This window comes from Dreissena polymorpha, chromosome 1 (assembly GCF_020536995.1).
Source record: "Dreissena polymorpha isolate Duluth1 chromosome 1, UMN_Dpol_1.0, whole genome shotgun sequence".
NCBI classification, from domain to species: Eukaryota; Metazoa; Mollusca; class Bivalvia; order Myida; family Dreissenidae; genus Dreissena; species Dreissena polymorpha.
The window spans coordinates 158,531,427-158,546,924 of NC_068355.1; the positions used below are offsets into that span (position 1 = coordinate 158,531,427).

A 15,498-nucleotide genomic window follows, 5' to 3' on the forward strand; every position below is an offset into this window, starting at 1 on the left:
TCTTGACTAAAACTCAACTGCCAACTGTTTTTACTTATTGTTTAATACTGATGACCAAAATTGGTCAGTGACCAAGCTTCTGGGCAATGACCGAGATTCTGGGCAATGACCAAGATTCTGGTCATTAATGACCCGAGTTCTGGGCACTAGTGACCAAAACTGGTCAGTCACGTGACTGTCCAAAAATAATGACCAAGAAATTGGAACGTTTCATGACGTCGTTTACAAAACGTCATAACAATAAGACATATTGGCGCCTTATTTAGAAAAACAATGAAAATTACAAAGAATTAAACATGGATTTACTTTGATGTGATACATCTTGCTGCGTCAAAAAAGTTGAACTCTCAAACTGTCAAAGTGACTTTCAGGAAAGGGAATTTCCCAGAATTCAATAAAACAAATGGCTACCAAAATTACAAGGTGCCACTTAAGGTAAATAGGTAAATAGGTACATGTAAGCTGGCAGAAATTGTAAAATATTGGAATGTACTACAAAGAAACGAAATTCTATAACATGGATGGCTAACGACTAGATGAAAGTTCTGGTGATGTTTAGATTATATACATTCACTTGAGAAAATATGCCAATTGATTTATATAGTCACATAATGTCACCAGTACGAACAACTTCACAGTCAATGAGAAAAGGTAAGTGTTACTGTCACACCTGGGGTGTATCATTACCCCCTCTTAATGAGGCAAAGCTCCTGCTGCCTTTTACCTATCATAATACACCACATACATACCAATAATTGCTTATCAGCGTACTTCATTGCATTAAAAAATAAGCAACAATAACAGATCAAAGTATTAATCTTATAACTTTGTGTATAACTGTTTACTGTACGAACTGATCATAGTGTACGGCAGATCATTTAAATAACAGTTACTGTTCAGTGTTCACTGTCTGTATGATCTTTTTAAACACACATTTAACTTCAATAAATATTTAACAGTAAATAACATAACATGTTAAATTGAAAATGCACTTATTACTCAAAAGTTAATGTCAGTGCCCAGCGTCTTTGTATGATTGGTATTTCCCGCTTGACTTTGACCGTCTCTCTTTCGCCAATGTTTCTTGGATGCCGCCCAGCTGCTTCGAGATTTTTGAGACCTCCTCCACCAGCGTTGCCATAGACCTCTGTGTGGACAGACTAACCTCCACAAGTTTTGCCACGGACCTCTGTGTGGACAGACTAACCTCCACAAGTTTTGCCACGGACCTCTGTGTGGACAGACTAACTTTCAGCTGCTCGTCCATTGCGCTTGATAAGGACCTCAAAACGTTCGCCGCGTTACACTTGCAAGTGGGACTGGGACTACACTGGGTTGATGCCTAAATTCGCTGGACCTTATGCCGGCTGCCTGAAGATTCTGCGAATGGCACTGGAAGTGGCATTTTCAGAGCGACAGGGGTCATCGGTCTTGAGTCCCCTAGGAAATCCAGAAATGGACTTTCTTTCTCATCCAGCACAGGTGTGGACAGCGATGCACTGTACCTCGTTAGTGATCCGAAACCAGCTGATGGACACAATGGCTGGAAGGAGTTATCTGCTGCTACTTCTGATGACATCATTTGGGCGTTGGTTGACTGCGCACTCAGAGTAGTTTGCAGACACAGTGCTGGCCCTTCAGCTACCCCCTGTTCATAATCCACTGCAAACCATGAATCCGGGATGGCAGATGTGTTCAGTGGCGCTGACAATTGGGGAGTTGCAGCGATGCCGCAAGCCTTTGCGGCCGTGTAGATCTGGCTGGCAGATGTGTCCAGTGGCGCCGACAATTGGGGAGTTACAGCAATGCCGCAAGACTTTGATGCCGTGAAGATCTGGCTGGCAGGTGTGTCCAGTGGCGCTGACAATCGAGGAGTTACAGCAATGCCGCAAGCCTTTGTTGCCTCATGTGGGGTTGCACGATAGGCGCCTGCCAAACATCCCAGGTGTTGATCCCAGTCGCTTTGTTCCCCTTTTAAAAATGCCTTGATCATCTTAAGAAGAGTGCGGTTGTTCCGTTCCACTTGCCCATTACCTTTAGGATTTCTTGCACTTGACCTAGTCTTCTTTATTTCTAAAGTTCTACATAGCTCCTGAAATACTCTGCTCTCAAATGCCGCCCCCTGATCCGAGTGAAGTGACAATGGAGCACCACACCTGGCTATTACATCATTCATCAATCTCTTCGCGCATTCTTCCGCCGTTTGATTTGGAACAGCCAAAACCTCTGTGTACTTAGTAAAGTGGTCGGTCAGTACCAAAATATATCTATTCTGTGCCCTTGTTACTGGGAGTGGTCCCATAAAGTCTAGCGCCACTCTTTCCCATGGCCCGCCTGATTTCAAATGGCCCAAAGGAGCTCTCGGTTTCTTGTTTGGCTTCTTGTCAGCTTCACATGTATCACATCGTTGGATGTAAAGTCTGACATCTTCCTTCATGCGGAACCAGTAATAGCTTCGTGTCAAATTGGCTTTGGTTTTCTTAACACCCAGATGACCCGCCATAATAGTGTCACGTACAGCCTTCAACGCTGTTGATCTAATGTTAGCTGGGAGTATTATCTGGGTTGCTTCACCTGTACCATCCTTCTTTAGTTTTGTCCTACATAGTACACCATCTATGATCTTGATGTGATCCCAAATCAACCAGTAATGTCTGGTTTCCGGGCTCAGCTCTGCCACATCAGCCCATGGTGGTTTGGAAACGGACATAAGTCCTTCATAGATTGGCTTGATATTGATATCAACAGCTTGAAGATTCGCCACTTCGGCAGGAGACATTTCACATGCCCACGAAAGGTTGTTATTCTGTTCTTTAGTCACTCGTACGTTATCGCTTATGCTGGCCACCTTTACACCTTCAACCTGCTTACTATTCCCAGCAGCTTCATCGGTATTGGTGTCAACATTCAAAGATTGCTCTACATTAGCATCATTTTGATGGACCTCTGATGGCTCTCTACTTTCTACTAAAGTACCATGCGGCTGAAATTCCATAATTTCTGCCTTATGCTTACATCGGCTGCATGGTCCGCATTTTAGGGGTTCACTCATATCGACCTCGTGACATGTACAACCCCTTGGCGTTTCACAGCGCGACAGGGCATCACAATGCGGTTGAAGCTTTCCTGTGCGATACTCAATCTGAAAATCGAACGGTGACAGGATTTCGATCCATCGGGCGATTTTGCCATTAGGCTCTTTCAAAGAGAAAAGCCAAGTAAGGGCTTGATGGTCGCTTCTGACGATGAAACTTCTTCCCAGAAGGTACTGCCTGAAGTATTGTGTGAAATAGACCACTGCAAGTAGCTCTCGCTCTGTCACACAATAGTTACGCTCAGCTTTGTTAAGGGACCTACTCGCGTAACTGATCACCTTTTCGCGACCTTGCTGCTCCTGTGCCAGAACGCCACCTATTCCGCACCCAGACGCATCGACATCCAAAATGAAAATACCACCACCGTTCAATGGATAACCCATCACTTCAGGGCTAACCAATGCCTTCTTAATGGTTTCAAAGGATTTCTGACATTGTTCAGTCCAAAGAAAAGGTGCCTCTTTTTTTGTCAGGTAAAGCATTGGTCTGGCTATTTTAGCAAAGTCCCTTACAAACCTTCTGAAGTAAGAGCCTGTAGCCACGAATTGCTTTACTTGTTTTGCAGTTTGTGGAATAGGCCAATTTATTATCTTTTCAACATTACTCGTGTCCGGTTTGATCCCCTCTTTTGACATTATATGTCCAAGGAAGACAACTTCTGTTTGCAGTATGTGGCACTTCTCAGGCTTGAACTTTAGACCTGCGTCTTGAATACGCGCCGGCACCTCATCAACGCGGACAATGTGGTCAACGAAATTTTCACCAAACACAATAATATCGTCAATGTAGAAGAGACACGTCTGCCACTGGAGACCTTGAAGTGCTAATTCCATGGTACGCTGAAAAGTGCTAGCAGCTTTGTTAAGACCGAATGCCATCCGTGTCATTTCAAACTGTCCGAACTTACACACGAAAGCGCTTTTCGGTACATCTTCCTTTTTCAGAGGTATCTGGAAGTAGCCAGACGTCAAATCAAAGCTACTAAAATACTTGGACCCAGCCACGGCATCCAAGCAGTCCAGGATTCGCGGAAGCAGAAACCCGTCTGGCTTAACCAAAGCATTGACGCGCCGGTAGTCGACGCACGGCCTAACCGCGCATGATTTCTTTCGCACTAGCACTATCGGACTAGCCCAAGGCGAACTGCTCTTTTGGATCACCCCTTTCTTCATCAGATCTTCGATTGCGTTCCTTTCTTCGTCGACATAAGCTAACGGTACCCGACGAGTCCTTTGTTTCACTGGAGCGGCATCTCCGGTATTGATGCAATGCTCTGTTAAATGGGTTAGACCTATATCCCAGTCATCTTTAGAAAATGAATCGCTGCATTTGTGAAGCAAACCTGCAACAACGGCTTTCTCGTGTTCCGTTTTACCTACTGTAGAGCGCTCGTGAAGATCTTTAAGATGAGCTGGTAGTTCTTTTAAACCTGTTTGGGCAAGTGCTTCTACATTACCAGGCAATTCTTGATTCGGTCTTACAGCAATTCGTCTTATACTAATGTTATTCGCCACATCTTCGCTCTCTTTATCAACGACGACACTTACCACCCTATTAATGCGTTCTGCACGTGCTATTTCGGCATCCTGCTTCAGCATTGCTTCTTCTGGGAACGGATTCATAAGCCTCACCTTGCAAGTAGGGGCTGAGTTGATGTTAACTAATGTTGCAGCCAAAACTAGACCATACCGCTCTTGGAACATATCAGTGGCTTCAATGATAAAGTCAGGCTTCCCTCCGTCATCAGCCTCTTCTCTTTCCACATACACTTCTATCACAGCTTCTGAGTTCCCTGGAACTAGCACATCGTCTGCAACAGTTACCTTTCGCATTTGCCTCAGCCTTTTCTGTATACAAGGTATATCTTTGCCATCTAAAGAAATTATACTGCGACTCAAAATGATATCAGCTGGACTCTCGGCGTTCCCCAACACGTCATAGCCCAACAGCACGTCATCTTCTATGTTGGCTACTATAGCTTCTTGAAGCCTCTTGACTGGCCCAAGCTGCATTCTGAAGGCTCCTCGACCCATTACCTTAATGGGTATACCCCAGCTCCCTGCAAACCTATGGCACCAGTTAACTTTGGCTTCTCACTCTCTCTAAGCCAATTGAAGATCCTCGAAGACACAATAGTTTTCGAGGCACCAGTGTCAGTTGTAAAAACGAAAGGGGTATCTTCCACTGTACCCTCAATGTACAGACCATCTCCATAGTCCCTGTCGTTACAACTGCTCACTGGCTCTGTCGCTGTTGTGGTTTCCTTTTGGCCCTCCAATACTAGATCATTTACATGGACCTCCCTTTGGCCGCAAGGGCTGGTCCTTTCCCGTTTAAAGGCTTCTGTTTTTCATCAGCTGTTCTGTTAAAAGCGTTCTTTTGCTCTTGATTGGGGCATTCCCTTGCATAGTGTCCCTTCTGTTGGCATCTAAAGAAAGTCACATCTTTCTTGAAGTTTCTCTTTTGAGGTGTGTTTCGCTCTGCCTCTAGCTTTTCGATCCTCGCCAATAGCTCTTTTATCGTAGATGCTTCGCTATTGCTCTCATCTTCGTTTTTTACTCGCGAAGGAGTTGTCTTTGGATCTGCCCCCTTAATTGCGAAAGCCTTTTCTTCCTCGTCTGCAACGGTACTATCATAATCGTCGTGTTCAGTTCTCCTGGCATTATAACGGTTTCGCCTTTCAGCTCTGTTTGAACCTCGGATTTCTATCAGGTTCACGGCAAAATAAACCGCCTCATCTATATTCTGCGGTTCTTTGTTAGCAACTCGAAATCGAGCCTATGGGTATTTGGTCCCGCGATAAAATTAATTGCGTAGGAGTGTGAATCATTTCAGCGTTGGATTGCTATTGCATGCCTATTATCAGCGAATGCTTAAACGTTAAATTTTAACTGTGCTAGTTATAACGTAGATTTGTCAAATAGTTTTACTACATACCGATTAGCGAAAAATTGCTGGTACATTTTAATCACGTACTCAATGTCAATGTGTTGGTTCATTTTTATCATGAGTGTAGCAACTCAAAATCGAGCCTAGTGGCATTTGGTCCCGAGATTATATTGACTGTGTAAGAGTATGAATATTGCAACTGAGCAGCGAGTATTTGTGTTATAACCAAAGCCGGGACTTGCACCCAGATTTCTTCTCCCTCAAAGAAGGAAAAGCGTTCTGCTTTGAACTACTTTGGTTTTGTAAACACGTTTCATACAAGCTACATGATCAAGAGGTGTCACTCAGCGTTTGTACGGGCTTGTGACCGTTCTTTTCACAGCGAAATGAAAAGAGCCGCTTTACCACCTTGCGATATGCAATACGGACTAGCATAATAGCAAATATAGCAGTAGCTTTTGTCACACATACATGAAGAAACATTGGCCTTTCGGCAATGGCTAAACCTCAGAAATCCCATTCAAATAGATATTTTTCACATTTTGCAGAAATGTTCTGTTGCATAATTTCTCAAAAATATCCTAAATCAGATAATATACAATAACACGTGGACATCTGTTCCAGTATCTTGCAAGACGAATAACTATTAGTGGAGCTGTAACATAGCACAACCTTAGATATGCTACGGCCTTCCAACTGTGTTATTTTACCAAATATGTTAGATTGATCAGACACGACAGATTTTCATACCAACTACACGTGAACAAAACACGTTCGTATCAAACTGCAAAATTGCATTGTAGTGTTTGCAGACCACCTGCTGCTGAGAATTGTCTTCTACTATACAATACATACCAATCATGACTACATCTCACGACCAAATCAACAACGCAAGCTATCGACAACCTCATCTGTGGTGCTAACATAGAGATATATTATAGCGTATGTTTAACCCGTTTTGTCGTGATACGAATTTAGTCGCATGTGCCCGTTGAAAGCATGTGTTTGTGCCTACTGATTTGAAACATCAACACCTTTACTATACATTGCTACACACCAATCTCGACTACATTTCACAATCAAATTAAACATACAAGCTAGCTAGCGACAAGCTAAAACGTTTTAGCAGCGTTGAAGCGACACTGCTTTCCAAAATATTCAAGCAGGTGTATGAATGTGCTTACAGGTCTGTAACATTGATGCTACTATACTATATATTACATCTCACAACCAAATCATAGCGTTGAAGCGATACTGCTTTTCAAAATATTCAAGCAGTTGTGTAACTTACTGTCGTTTCAAAATGAGAACATTCGAGTTGTTGAGTTTCAAATACGGTTGTAGACTGCAGTGTAGCGTAAGGTTTTTAATTGGGATTGCTTTGCAGTATTTCAAAGTTAATGACCATACATTGAAAGTCATAAAACTGCGTTTAGGGTTTTTATCAATTGTGCTAGCAATTCTGAGAATGTCATGAAAGTCTCTCAGACCGATGTATATACTTTTTTTCATCATATCACCTCATATCGAAAGTCAAAATAATATCCTAACGTCATTTATGTTGTGTGTTTTTATTCGTATATTCTACAACCTCAATAGACGTTCCTCATTGAAAGACAAGTTATACCAATAACGAGCCGTTGTACAAAATGTGTATGCAGTCAAAAGCGAGTAACTGCTTTAAGTTTACGAGTCACTCAATGTTAGTTTCAACACGAGTAGTTCGTAAGGCGCAATTAATGTTCAACGCAACATTGAGTAGCATAGTTTGTGTCCATATGGCAAATATCTTATAACGGTTAGTTGTTTATATAGTTTTTTTATCATTTCACCTCAAACTAAAGTTTGAAAGTTTTTTGCTTTGTACGATTGAAAGCTAGTGGTGTCACTCGGCGTTTTCACGGACTTGTGACCGTTCCTCTTGTCTGAGTACAAGAGAAGTCGCCTTCCCACCCCAGCCCTAGCAGACTTTGTGCATTGAAGCACTTAATAGAAATGTTATTGCTCGGTCATCGGTCAGGTTCGGTCAACGCGTGCCTGCGTTTCTGAGAGAGCCAGATTAAGATATTTCGTGTCACCGTACGAAAATACCATGGTGTCGCATAGCAAAGCACAGGCATGTCACCATGCGTGCCTACCACCCTTCCAACAGCGCAACAATGTGGTGTTGAAAGGATTCCCAGATAGTGTCGAAAGTATTGACGGTCATAACGGGGACGAGTTGCTTTATAGCGCCTCATTTCGTATTGACTTGCAACCCCGCCCTAGACCGCTACACAGCTAAATGGGCAGGACTCCATCTGACTATCAATCTCAGCGGTCATAGTTTTGAAAAGCGTCTGCTTGTTAATTGTTGGTATTTTGGTACTTGGAATCTCTTGTGCCCAAGTAGACTTAAAATTGGTTTTATAGATCATGCAATCATTAACTGGTTGGTAGCCTTATCAAATGCAATCGCGTCCTCGGACTCGCATACGCATCGACCCACGTCAGGTTCTAAAGCTTGCGGGCAATAATGAGTGTCCCTCGCGATAGATTGAGGAGCCTTGCCAGAGTATAACGACTGCATGGATAACACATGTTAGAACCGAAAACCGAGGCGTTTCCCCTCAAGTGCTATCGGTTCGCTTCGCAACTTGTGGAGTCGGTCTATTGACACCTACATACCTCGGTCGCCCATACTCAGTTAATTAACCGCTGTTGTCTTTCTGCTTGCCAAATAGCAGTCAACGACAACCTTACATTGATCTAGCCAGATTGGAAACTACGAGCGAAAACTAACTCGCCAAAGCGAGTGACCCGCTCCCGATTCGAGCAAAACCTCACCTAAGCACTATCGACCCAAAAAACGCCAGTAACACTGCTCCGTTACTAGGGAGCCTTGCTAGTCAACACAAGTAATTTGCAATCCTGGCTAGAGCAATGAGTATATTCGGACTGGTGTACCACCATGTGATTGTCTGCGTCTAAATTGTTGGTATTTGATACTTAGAGTCTCTTGTGCCAAAGTAGAGACTGAATATTTGTTTTATAAATCAAGCAATCATTTACTGGTTGGTAGTTTTAACAGTGCGTCAAAATAAGCACCGTGAAAACATTTTAGCACCGAAATACCGAGGTGTTTACCCCCAAGTGCTATCAGTGCGCTTCACACTTGTGGAGTCTTAAACCCCTCGGCCGCCCAAACACAGTTAATGACTGTTAATGTTTATTTTTTGTTTGATTTTGGTATTGCATAGTTAATACATAGTTTAAACACAAACACATACATCAATACATCAATATTGCTGGCCAGCACAATAAAACAAGGAAAAAAAAGGTAGGAGAACAATCTCCTTTATTTTTCATGTAAAAACATAAACATAAACATACACACTGTCAACACTTGCCACTTGCAACACCGAGTTCGTTTCAGTGCAGAATGTACACATTTTTCGATCGACACACATTCGCAATGTTACATGGATTCACAAAGTTACATGGATTCACAAAGTTGCACTGATGTCCATACACGGGCCAATGTTCAAGTTATCGGTGCGATGGACCCACGGTTTTGTCGCAGCTATACGCCACACGTATGTATTGACTACTCGGTGTCCACATCAAGGTTTGGATATTGGCACTGAAAATAGAAAAGCAAATTGTGTTAAACAGTAAACGATGAAAGTAAACAGCCTGAAATGATAAAAACATGCATGTGTAATATACCATGTATCAAATAAAATAGTAAACACAAACTGCTAAAGAAAAACACACAACTCTACCAACTGTTTAACTGATACTTACTTTTTTGTTTTGTGTTGCATGTTAAGGCGCCTTTCTGTCACTGCTCGTCTAGCAGTACAGCTGAAATGAAATAGAAAGCATGATCAGAAACTTTCATTGTAATTGTACAACTTACAATTTATGTGCACAATTTTGCATTTAAGTATAACATACAGTAAAACAATTTCAACTAATACTCACTTTTTTGTTGTGTTGTTTCCACAAAGGCGCCTTGTTGTCACTGCTCGCCTGGTAGTAAACCTGACACGTCTAGTAGTAGAGAACACTCGTCCAGCAGTAAAGCTGAAATGAAATCGAAAGCATGATCAGAAACTTTTGAATGTGTTTGTACAACTTACAATTTATAAACACAATATTGAACTGTAACAGTAAACATGAAACAGATAACAATTTTACTTACCTATGTTGTCTTCGCTGAAATACAAAAGTCATGTTCATAGCAATCATAGCATATTAACACACGATGAATACAACTCAAAACTTTTAGTAAGAAACTCAGTACTTACTTTGTATCTTGTATCCAATCCCTCTGCTGGCAATCTTCTTCAGTCCACAATCTAGCTGAAATCAAGACTCAATGCATACATGTAAATTTTGCCAAATAACAAACAGAACTGTGAACCAAAACTTTAACTAAACAAAACTAACTTTTCAACTGTAATGGTACTCACCTCTGGCAACTGAAATCATACAGACATTTTGCATAGCACAATACATTTTTAGTTTGAAGATAAGAATGATTTATGAACATTTTACTTACACAAAGCATAAATATAAAAGACATGCTATGATGAAAAAAACAATATGTATACAAAATTATACATAAAGAAACACACTATACTTACCATTGCTGACCTGAAATTGAAAAAAGCACATTTTGTATAGCAGAATACAAGTCATCAAAACAGTTCAATATGAAAATTAAAGAAAGTTAGTGTACTTACCACAGGCTACTGAAATGAAAAACAGACATTTTGCATAGCAGTATACAAGTCATCAAAACAGTTCAATATGAAATTATAGAAAGTATGTGTACTTACCACAGCCATACTGAAATGAAAAAAAACATTAAGCATTGCATAGCAGTATACACATCATCAAAACAGTTCAATATGAAAATTAAAGAAGGCAATTGTACTTACCAACAGGCTACTGAAAAAATACATTAAGCATTGCATAGTAGTATACAAGTCATCAAAACAGTTCAATATGAAATTATAGAAAGTTAGTGTACTTACCAACAGGCAACTGAAATGAAAAAGAAACACATTTTACAATGCAGAATACAGGTCATCAAAACAGTTCAATATGAAATTATAGAAAGTTAGTGTACTTACCAACAGGCAACTGAAATGAAAAAGAAACACATTTTACAATGCAGAATACAGGTCATCAAAACAGTTCAATATGAAATTATAGAAAGTTAGTGTACTTACCAACAGGCAACTGAAATGAAAAAGAAACACATTTTACAATGCAGAATACAGGTCATCAAAACAGTTCAATATGAAATTATAGAAAGTATGTGTACTTACCACAGCCATACTGAAATGAAAAAAACATTAAGCATTGCATAGCAGTATACACATCATCAAAACAGTTCAATATGAAATTATAGAAAGTTTGTGTACTTACCACAGCCATACTGAAAAAAATACATTAAGCATTGCATAGTAGAATACAAGTCATCAAAACAGTTCAATATGAAAATTAAAGAAAGTTTGTGTACTTACCACAGCCATACTGAAATGAAAAAGAAACACATTTTACAATGCAGAATAATCAAGACTTACCTAGCTGATCTTGAATCATTCTCTGTTTCTCAACTTCTCAGTTGTCCAAAAGTCTGCTCTGTAACGACCCACCATTCCAATCTGAAAAATAGTTAAGCATAACAAAGCACAAAACAAACCAAAAGAATAGTTTACTTACCTCATATTTTGTGCAGGTTTTCAACAGCCAATTTTCTTCTTGAAACCTGTATTCGTCTCTTTTTTGACCCACTGTGGAACAGTCACAGCAATGTAAGTCTGAAACATAGAAGGGCATAACAACATAACATACAAACCAGTATATTTGTTTTGACTTACCTCGTGGCTAGAGTCGAGACACAGCTGCTGAATTTCTTTTCTGTCACAAGCTGTCAAAACATCTCTGCAACATCTCTGCAATTGAAACCTTCAAACAGAGTAAAACAGAGAAACATGTTGTATACAATATAGTAAACACTTACCTTGTTATAGGCCTGAGTTGCAGCAGTGATTCTTTCTTGAAATCTTCTTCTTTTGCATCACTGCATGAGAGACCTGAAAAATAGCATGCAGTGCAAAACACATGAGTTAAATTAAACCAAAATTGTGTTTCTACTTACCTTGCTTCTGTAGAGTTGAATCACAGTAGTAGAATTCCTTCTTCAAACACATTTCTCTGTCTACACCAGGAACTTGAATCTGAAACAGAGAAAAGCATCACATCAAATTGTACAACTCAAGTGCATTCATTCAATGCTTACCTACTTTCTGTTGAGTTGTTTCACAGCAGCTGAAATCCTTATTCACTGTTGGCACTGCTATGAGACCATTTCTGCATGTGAAATCTGAAACAGAGCAAAGCAAAGTATGCATGGCAAAAATCAAAAGAACAATTGTAACACTTACCCTGTTTGCAAGTCCCATTCACTTTCTCAGCAATGTTCCTCTTCTTGAATCGTCTTCGTCGCTGACTACAAGTACACCTGAAACATAGCATGCACAAAACATACCATATAAAAACAAAATACAAGTGTTCATACTAAAATGAAACACACTTACCTTTCTGCTTTGCTCAGCTCTGTTCGACTGTCAACTCTTCATGTCATGTCGTATCTGAAACGAACTAAATCAAAACATGCATAGCACACTATCATTGATAAAATATTGAAACAATTGTATGCTTCATAGCTGTGTTTTTTCCACTTTACATCACAGACAACTGGCGATCACAAAAGTAAAGACATTTTTGTTCTACTCAAACATTAAGCTCACATTCACAAACACCGACCGACAGAGTTTTGTATAGAGTGCTAATACCTAAAACTGTACAAAAAGAATCGACATCAGTTTTCATTCATCATCGTTTATTGAGACAAATTAATACTACAATACTTACCACAGCTCCCTGAAATGAAATAGAAATGTTAACAGCATGCAAACAAATGTTAACCAATATCAAATCATCTATAGTAAATATCAACAAAAGCATTTTGATACACATAGTAAGTGTTCACCATCATAGTACATCATCAGTTAGTTCGACATCCCACGGTTGCTCAAGTGTAAGTACTGGCTAGCATTTACCCTTTTCAGTAAACCGTCACACATCAGCATTTTTAGACACAAGTGCTGATAGATTCAACCCTTGTTATCATCTTTCACAGACTTCTATGAGTAAACAACTGAAAAATATAAAACGTTTGTACTCACTGTTTGGCAGCTCCAAGAAACACGTCTGTTCTGCTTGCCATCTGGACATCCACTGAAACAAAACATCTGAAAACACACATACATTTTAAACGTTTTTGAACAAAAATCAACACAGAGCAGAGCTAAGCTGCAGCAGTTAATCTTTCTTAAAATTGAATTCTCCATCTCTGCATAGCACACATGAAAAATAGCATAACATCACATTACAGCAGTCAATGAAAACAAAAATTTGATCGACTTACCTTGCTTCTGTAGAGTTGAGTAACAGACGTGGAAATCTTCTTCCATGTGTAAACCAGTGACTCGAATCTGAAATAAAGTAAAGAACACATTGTACAACTCAAATCAATGAATTAAAACTTACCTTACTTTTGATGAATTGTGTCTCAGCAGTTGAAATCCTGTTTAATTTCTGCATGTGAAATCTAAAACAGAGCAAAGCACGCATGTTACAAATTAAACAAACACAAGTGTTACACTTACCCTGTTTGCAAGTCCCAATCACTTTCTCAACAATGTTCCTCTTCTTGATTCGTCTTCGTCGCTGTCAGCAAGTACACCTGAAACATAAAAGCATGCACAAAACATCCCATATAACAACTATTTTGTACTTACCATATGAGTGCTTTTCTGTTCAGGTCAGCTTGAAAACCCATCACTGCCATCAGCATCTGAAAAATAGTACATCACAAACAAACAAACAAACATAACATATCATAAAAACAGTTTAACACAACAGATATGAGAGCTCTCGCAACCACGTCTGTTCTGTTCGACTGTCCAAAAGCAAGTGACAGTACTTCAATTCACTAACATTGAGAAATTCTAAACTTACCTTCAAGGCTTGTTGAGTAGCTCCAAAAACAAGACTGCTTGGCTCCACTGTTCACTCCAACTGTCATATCATCACTGGATAAGCACTCCTGAAATGTATTAAAACAAAACATGCATAGAACAAACATTCAGTCAAAAGTACTTACCTTTCACTTTGTCACTGCCCTGTGCTCAACTCCAGTCAGCATGACATCTCTGCTTGAAAGTCTGAAACATATAAAAACATGCAATGCAAAACAAACATAGTTACTTACCTTCTAGCATATTGTTGGAGCTCCAGAAATCACGACTGTTCACTCCGGCTGCCAGACTTCAACTGCCAGCACACATCTGAAAATCTGAACAAAGCATTCATGTTCATACTTTACTAGCCGTACAATTAAAGTTACTGACATACTCATCATCCAAAATAGAGTACACGAAAAGCTAGCTAGGTTTACCTCTGTTCATGTGTTATACACCAAATGAAACCATGATGATAAAGTAACTCACTTTATCTCTTCTTTTGTCAAAATACAAGTGTTCATAGTGGAATGAAACAGACTTACCTTTTCATTTCCCAGCTCTGTTCAAATCATGTCAGGTTTTCATCTCATGTCAAATCTGAAACGAACTAAATCAAAACATGCATAGTATACAATCATTGATAAAATTTCGAAACATCTGTATGCTTCATAGCTCTGTGTATTTTCACTTTACAGATCACGGACAGCTGGCGACCACAAAAGCGAAAACATTTTTGTACTACTCAAACATTGCTGTATTAGTCTCACACTCATGAACACCAACCGACAGAGTTGTGATAGAGTGAAAATACCTAAAATTACACAAAACGAATCGAAATCAGTTTTCATTCATCATCGTTTATTGAATTCTATACATATGCACTACAATCTACAGTACTCACCACAGCACCCTGAAATGAAATAGAAATGTTACAGCATGCAAATACAATTTAAGCAATATCATATCATTTATCTACTATGTTTGCAATCATTTTTCAATCATATGTTCGTTTCCCCAAAGTAGCTCATGTTCTGTTCCACCATCATACACCATCATCGCTAATCACAACATATCGACACTATATCAGTACTGAGTAGATTCTAATTTCTACCCAACGCATTACACTTCTATACAAGTAAACCTGTACAAAACGAATCAAAATCAGTTTTCATTCATCATGATTTATTGAAACAAATTTATACTACAATACTCACCACAGCCCCCTGAAATGGAATAGAAATGTTACAGCATGCAAATACAATTTAATCAATATCATACATATCAACAAAAGCGATTCAATACATTGTCATTTAATATTTTTGCAACATTTTTCCATCATATGTTCGCTTCCTCAAAATAGCTCAATGAATATTCTGTTCCACCATCATCCACTATTATCGCTCATCACAACATATCGACACTGTATC

The 15,498-nt window shown here is 39.7% G+C and overlaps 2 long non-coding RNA genes across 5 annotated transcripts; both read right to left on the bottom strand.

Moving 5' to 3' along the window:
• Positions 1–9,247: 9,247 nt before the first annotated feature.
• On the bottom strand, positions 9,248–10,251 carry LOC127867526 (uncharacterized). Its single transcript, XR_008043536.1, has 3 exons — positions 9,951–10,251; positions 9,771–9,830; positions 9,248–9,606 (listed from the first exon to the last, which is right to left on the bottom strand). It is a non-coding gene; the product is annotated as an uncharacterized LOC127867526 (long non-coding RNA).
• Positions 10,252–11,445: 1,194 nt separating this feature from the next.
• On the bottom strand, positions 11,446–15,004 carry LOC127857979 (uncharacterized). Of its 4 annotated transcripts, none has more exons than XR_008038712.1 (5): positions 13,715–15,004; positions 13,474–13,540; positions 13,232–13,283; positions 12,004–12,926; positions 11,446–11,800 (listed from the first exon to the last, which is right to left on the bottom strand). It is a non-coding gene; the product is annotated as an uncharacterized LOC127857979 (long non-coding RNA). The 4 variants fall into 4 exon arrangements; XR_008038710.1 differs by having other exon boundaries at positions 11,455–11,800; positions 12,004–13,283; positions 13,715–13,902; positions 14,067–15,001; XR_008038714.1 differs by having other exon boundaries at positions 11,455–11,800; positions 12,004–13,283; positions 13,715–13,791; positions 14,067–15,000.
• Positions 15,005–15,498: the final 494 nt, after the last annotated feature.